The sequence below is a fragment of the Hipposideros armiger genome, unplaced genomic scaffold, assembly GCF_001890085.2.
Source record: "Hipposideros armiger isolate ML-2016 unplaced genomic scaffold, ASM189008v1 scaffold_3260, whole genome shotgun sequence".
NCBI classification, from domain to species: domain Eukaryota; kingdom Metazoa; phylum Chordata; class Mammalia; order Chiroptera; family Hipposideridae; genus Hipposideros; species Hipposideros armiger.
The window spans coordinates 1-6,534 of record NW_017734527.1 but is presented as its reverse complement, the minus strand read 5'-3'; the positions used below and the strand labels follow the sequence as shown (position 1 = coordinate 6,534).

At 49.8% G+C, this 6,534-nt stretch overlaps 2 non-coding genes across 2 annotated transcripts; both read left to right on the top strand.

Annotated features, from left to right (window-relative positions):
• Positions 1-2: 2 nt before the first annotated feature.
• On the top strand, positions 3-74 carry TRNAG-UCC (transfer RNA glycine (anticodon UCC)). The gene has a single exon. It is a non-coding gene; the product is annotated as a tRNA-Gly (tRNA).
• Positions 75-268: 194 nt separating this feature from the next.
• Positions 269-340, top strand: TRNAE-CUC (transfer RNA glutamic acid (anticodon CUC)). Its single transcript has one exon. It is a non-coding gene; the product is annotated as a tRNA-Glu (tRNA).
• Positions 341-6,534: the final 6,194 nt, after the last annotated feature.

The window sequence follows — 6,534 nt, the reverse complement described above, 5'->3', positions numbered from 1 at the left end:
GAGCGTTGGTGGTATAGTGGTGAGCATAGCTGCCTTCCAAGCAGTTGACCCGGGTTCGATTCCCGGCCAACGCAGCCGTCCGGCTTTTTTTTTTTTCGGGGTGTGGGAGGGGTGGGCAGTGTTTTGAGCGTGCGGCAGGCAGGACGAAGGCGAGGGCGCGTGGACTGCCGGGGGCGTCGAGCGGGTGGGCGCGGAGAGGCCTGGGCGACGGCCGCTCGGGGCCGGGCGCTCGGTGCAGGAGGCGGCAGCCAGGCGCGCAGCTCGCCGCTCCCTGGTGGTCTAGTGGTCAGGATTCGGCGCTCTCACCGCCGCGGCCCGGGTTCGATTCCCGGTCAGGGAATCCTTTCTTAGTCCCCGGAAGGGCATCCGCACCCACTTTTTATCGGGCACCAGCGCACGAGGCACGCCGGGCGCATCACCGTGGCCACCTCGAGCGACACTCCCACCGCACGGGCTGGTGCACGGGCTGCAGCAGCACCGCGTCGCCGGCACAGAGCTCGCGGCTGGGCCGCCGCCCCTCCCGGGAAGTGGGCGGGGGTGTTGGAAACGTCGCCTACACCTGGGAGCCGGGCCACCTGCGGGGGGAGACGGCGGCCGCGGCGGCCTTCCCGGGGGCGCGGCCGGGCCTGTTAGTGCCGGGAGTTCACTGCTTTCCTAGATTTTTTCTTTGGTAAGAAGTCACGGTGAGGGAGCTACTCACACGTCCCTCTGCTGGGCCTTCACAGCGCGGGGCCCTGTGGCTCGCTCATCACGTGGGGTGTCTTCTGAACCGACTGGTGGGACGTCCCGGGGGGAACACTCGGGGGTGTGCACCTGACGCTAAGCCCGGAACGCCGACTTTAGCGCCTCTGCGTTGTGCTGGCAAGTCTTCCATCAGGCCCTTGGGCTCCCGATCTGGGTCCACCTTCCCCTCATCTCTAGACAGTCGAGGTGGCAGGTTCTGGTTTGGGGGCCCACTATGGAGTCAGCGTCACTGTCTCTCTTGTCCCACGATGACACTGAAATTCTTGCAGCCTCCCAGTGGCCTTACCTTTAGGCCACTTATTTATTTGAAAAGAACAGGCTGTGCCCACGCCCGGTGTCACTCACCACCCTGTTGGTGATCTCGTTGCTGGTATTCAGTGTGTCACTATCCAGGCAGGTGTCCACTGAGTTTAGGTTCGGAGCTCGAGGGTGCATTTCCACCAAGTTGTCCTTCGCTTTCTTCATTTTGATTGTTGATAGGTTCCCTCCCTGGCTGTCCCCAAGCAGATACAAATGTATTGGCATCTGTCACCTGTGTGGTGGGGTGAACCCTGATTTCTAGTTTGTTGTGTGAATTCTAACCTTCCAAATATCTTTAAGTAATCATAGTTATATTCTATTTCCTATTTTCATACATCTGTCTTTTGGAGTAGCTGGTATATTAAATATGTACATTTCTGTAAATGGCTGGCATGTTTCTTTCTCTTTTGATGTTTTCACAGCAGAACGCTGTTTCTGGTTACTCAATTGCTTTTCCAATTACTGACACATTGTGGGGAGATGGTTTGGTTCTCTGGGATTATGGGAGTTTTAGGCCCACTGTTTATTTCCTCTGTACAGCTCAATACATTTGTGATGGGTCAAATATTTAAACCTACAGATTTCAAACCATGGCCAGAGCGACTACAATATTGATGTGGGTAGATTACTTCTTCTTATGACCAAAGTTAGATGTTTTTATTTATCTATTTATTTATCTATTCATTCATTTTTAAAGATTTTATTGGGGAATTGGGGGAGGTGAACAGCGCTGGGGAATCAGGGAAGGGGGACAGACAAGCCAAGTTGCTGTCCCTTTGTTCTTCAGTCTAGTTGTGGAGGACGTTGCTTCACTCGCCCATGTTGGTATTACCATTGCGCTCTTCCCAGCTGAGGCAGATCTGTCGCCGGCCTCTGGATGGTCGCTCATGGTGGCTCTTGGCAGCTCACACTGGCTTCTGGCCACTCTCGCTGGCTGATGGCCACTCAAAGTAGCTCACGGCAGCCCACTGCAGCAGGGGCTGCAGCCTACACTGTCACCTGCAACTCAGGGCAGCCCAGCTCCAGGTTGAGCTGTTGTTCACCATCTTAGCTGTAGAGGGCAGTGTCACTGGCTCCCATGTGGGATCTGAACTGGGGCTCTGTCACGTCCAGCGTGGCAAGGGCAAATGGGTCTCGAGAGGAGCGACGCAGATTGAATAAAGTACAAGACACAAAAATTAGATTTGAGCAGCGACCAAGGGACTCAGCCAGAGAAGACTGAGACTGAGCCCCAAATCGGGTCAGCGCATGGTTTTTATTGAGAAATTTCAAAGAAGTAAAACTGCTGTCAATCAATTAGCAACTGTGTGTGATTTGTGTGCCTTAAGGCCTCTTTCCATTAACATATCCCATTGTGTTCCAACAAATGCTATGCCTTCACACATCTGCCACATAGCTCCAGAACACTTGTTACTGTGTCCTCCCAGGGGAGATAACTATTATCATTCCAATAGGTCCCAGTCACCTGAGACACTCCCCAAAGAGAGAGCTTTACCGGCCTCTGGTCATACCGAGACACTCCCTCAGAGAGATTATGTGCCCCGGTCATACCGAGGCACTCCCTCTTAGGGTTAGAGGCGAATGCAGGGGGGTTGGTATTGGAATCGGCTATAATGCAACAGGGCTCTGCTGGTCAGAGCTGGCGTCCCAAGCTAGGTCTTAACCAACGCACCACTCGGCCGGCCCCCAAAGTCAGGTGTTTTTAAATGAAAAACATTTAACTGGTTAGAATCCCCATATACAGGGTCAAATGACAAAAAATAAAACAACAAAAACATTTGGGCCAGGGAAACCAGTTGTATTCTCTCTTATGTTTTCCCAGAAATCAATAAGAAAAGGAGAACAGGACAGGTGAAAACATATGCAAGTCCATAGGGTGTTCCTAGAAGAATTTCGAATAGACAACCCCTATGTGACCACATTCAGCATCACTAGTAATTTGTGAAATAAATGCTGATTGAGACCAGCTTGTCATATTTTAAATACTCCTCTGTTTTAATATGAACACTCTTACACTACACTTATGTGGTGGCTTGATCGTGTGCCCCTGAGATTCACTCGGAACCTCAGGATGTGACCTGATTGGGAATACTATCTCTGCACATGTGATTAGTTAAAGAGATCAAGATAATATTGTTCTGGATTTGTGGTGGGGTCAAATCTAACAACCGGTGTCCCTATAAAAAAAGGAGAGGACACAGACACAGAGAGAAGGCATGTAAGATGGCAATGGAAGTAGAGATTGGCATTGTGCTGCCACAAGCCAGGAACTGTGAGAAGCCGGGACAGAGACTGGAAACAGACTTCTTTACCTTCTGAGGGAGCGTGGCCCTGCCCGTACTTTGGTCTGAGTCCTGGCCTCTGTGAGACAATACACTTCTGTTGTTTAAGCCACTCAGTTTGTTATGCAGACGTAGAAAACAAATGTATTGGGTTAAATAAAATATTAAATTAATTTTACTTTTTTTTTACACCCCCTCTGGAAGAGGCCCCTGCGGGACAGGTGCATGGGTTTCCAAAAAAGTGTGCAATCGCATTTTAAACAAAACTAGAGCATATTCCTTAGCATGTGGCATGGTAGCCAAGGTGGTATGACCCCACACGGGAGGCCTTTCGCGCCACCTCCCCGTACCTGGGAAGGAAGCGACACTTTTCCTGCCCTCATAGCTCCCAGGGCTTGTGAGGAGAACATCACAGGCAAGAATGACCGGAGCTGGACAGTGGCACGAAAATCTGGGAGAGCCAAAAACTTGGCCTTTTCTCTGAAATTTTTTGTTTGAAGAAGAAAATCGCTTAGATAATCCTATTTTGTTTAGGCAAACATCAAAAGGTGTGAGAGGAGCCATGAGCAAAACCGTCTGCCTTTCATCGCCGTCCTTCCAGCCCCTCCCAGCGGGGCGCCCCCTCCCTGCCCGCTCGCTGCTCCGCACTTGCCCCCCTGAAGCTACCAGCCTGAGCAGCTGATTCTCTCTAACGTGTTAATGACTGGGTCCTCTGCCAAAGGAAAACGTGAATTGCAAGAAAATGAAACACACTCCAACTAGATGAAGTAGAGGTTGACTGTGAGCGCGTAAGAGGAAACCTCCGGGACAGTCAAAGGCGCGAAACACACAGCAAGCCGCAGCTGGCTGGCGAAGGGAAGTGAAACTGAGCGGTTTTATGAAAGCCAGCAGCGGAAGAGGTGACCGCTCTCCACTCCTCCATGTCAGTGAGGCGCCCCTCTCACTCTTTCGCTTTCCTTGCTCCTCCCCTGTCCCTCGCCCAGATGGCTAGCTTTACTTCCTCAGGACCTGACACGTCTGACGCTGCATGATCTTTCAGTGAAGTACTCGCCAGGGTCTAAGTAAAGTCTCTGCAGCTTAACTTCCAAAGACAGAGTCCGTTTCCTCCCTGATCATTGTAACGCTCTGTGGGCAGTGACGGGGTACTGGCCTGAACAGGGGCTGGGAGGAGAATGAAGAAATCAGCCCTTCCAGCCACATGGCAGGGGAACAGAATGGAGCGGGAATGCCACGTGCCTACTGACACTAGATCTCAACCTTACCTATATTTAACCTATGTTGTGGCTGTTGTATCTGGATACATAATACAAAGTAATATAAAGTTTATACACACTTGTAATTCCATAAGTGCTAGAGAGGTGATCAGGTACAGGGTGATTTGTTTGCTTTCAGTGTCTGTATTTTTTACTTTTTAAAATGTGGCTATTAGAAAATGATTTTATAGATGTGGCAGCCACCACATGGCTATACGACAGCTCTGCCCTGGAGGACACCTAGCTTGTCCTGTCAGGTGTGTGGGGAAGCGTTTCCTGTTCCCAGACCCCCTTCTGGCCACGCCTGTCTACAACACATCTCTAGGTGACATGGAAAGTCAGTCTCCAATCAGCAAACAGCAGTGGGCGTACGGCCTGCATCCCCGTAAAACATTCTCCCGTTCATCTGGAACCCAGCTCTGAAACCTCAAGGCCTCTTGATCTGGAAGAATTGTCTGACTTTGACACTTAATACTCTTTCTGGAACACAGTTTTTAATTTGTCCTTTAAACCCATGAGCCTCCAGCCATAGATATTTTTGCTGTCAACATACCAACACCCCTCCATCTGCCCTGATCCCATGGGAACCCTGTCTATTGGGCTCGCCCACCTTATTTTTGCTTCTAGGGGAGGAGAACTGAACAGATACTATTTTACAGTGTCTGTCAATCAGTGGGAACATTGACATTGTTCAATGAGGTAGGAAGCATCTCAGTACCAATACTTTGATGGTTTTCTAGGTAAGTGTCACCTTGACTACCCAGTGCTGTTACACTTCAAGGACTAAAGTTTAGGATAATTTGTAAATTGGTGCAGATACAGACGTGCTCAGCAAGTGACATCTGCCAGCGGCAGGCACGGACTTCCTCATCCTGTCTCCTAATGAAAGAAAACATAAAAAACACCTAAACTTTAGGGAACTATTTCCCTCCAAGATACCGTCTTAGAGAAGCTGACACAGCTATTTTTCTGAGAATTACGAGAGGAGAATTGGTAATTGAGGTCACTCACTTTACACTGAGGGGACATGAGTTTTCTTACCGCACCCATTTACGCAATTCAGCCAAGTCTTACGCATCTGTTAGGACTTCTGACCTAGAGACATTCAGTCTGTTGATTTTGCCCTTGGTTTATGGAAAGACAGACAGCTGAGACAATAGAGAAGCCAACGTGACAGCCTGTGAGCCTGGAGTGGGGAGTGCTGACGAGAATGCAGACAGCAAGTGTGATGGGACCCAGCCCGTAGCACATAAGAGAGGTACATCCGGCGACCCACAGCCCTTGTCTGGGCCATGGTTTCCTCATTTATAAAAACAAGGGGTTTGGACTCCAGCGCTCTCATCTTGTGATTCTATAAATAAACCTTCTGCTTTTAAGTTCTGGTGTCAGCACCTTGCATCAGCTATGAGACTAGATGTCACACTTCACTTTTTTTCCTTTCTTTGCTAAGCAGCACCTACCACACAATTATCATAAATTCAAATTCTGAAGCAAGCGGCAGCGGCTTCAGTGCCCTTGCCTCCTGAGGGACCGGGAATGTTCTGGTGATGACTTAGCTGACGCCAATTGAACCACCAAGATCCAACGGTAGCAGTAACAATTGCAGTATCGTAAGTAGTGACCACAGCGGTTCAGAGGGGCTGTGATAAGGCCAATTTAACAACTCAGGTTATACTAAGGAGATAATTGAAAAGGACATTAGAATCAAAGCTGGGATGAAGAATTTGAGACAGTATCGAGAGCCCAGTTGTACATGTAAAAGTGACACTTATACAAGTTAAACAACATAAGGGGACTTTGTGCCCAAACTTCTGCCTGCACAGCAGCCTGGGGAGGAGTAAAAGCATTCAGGCTGGGGCCTTCCGGAAGCTGGAAAGTGCCAGGATGACCTCTGACTAAGAGAGAGGTGAGATCATAAGGCTCTGACCGCATGGAGAAGCACAGCAGTGCTTCCA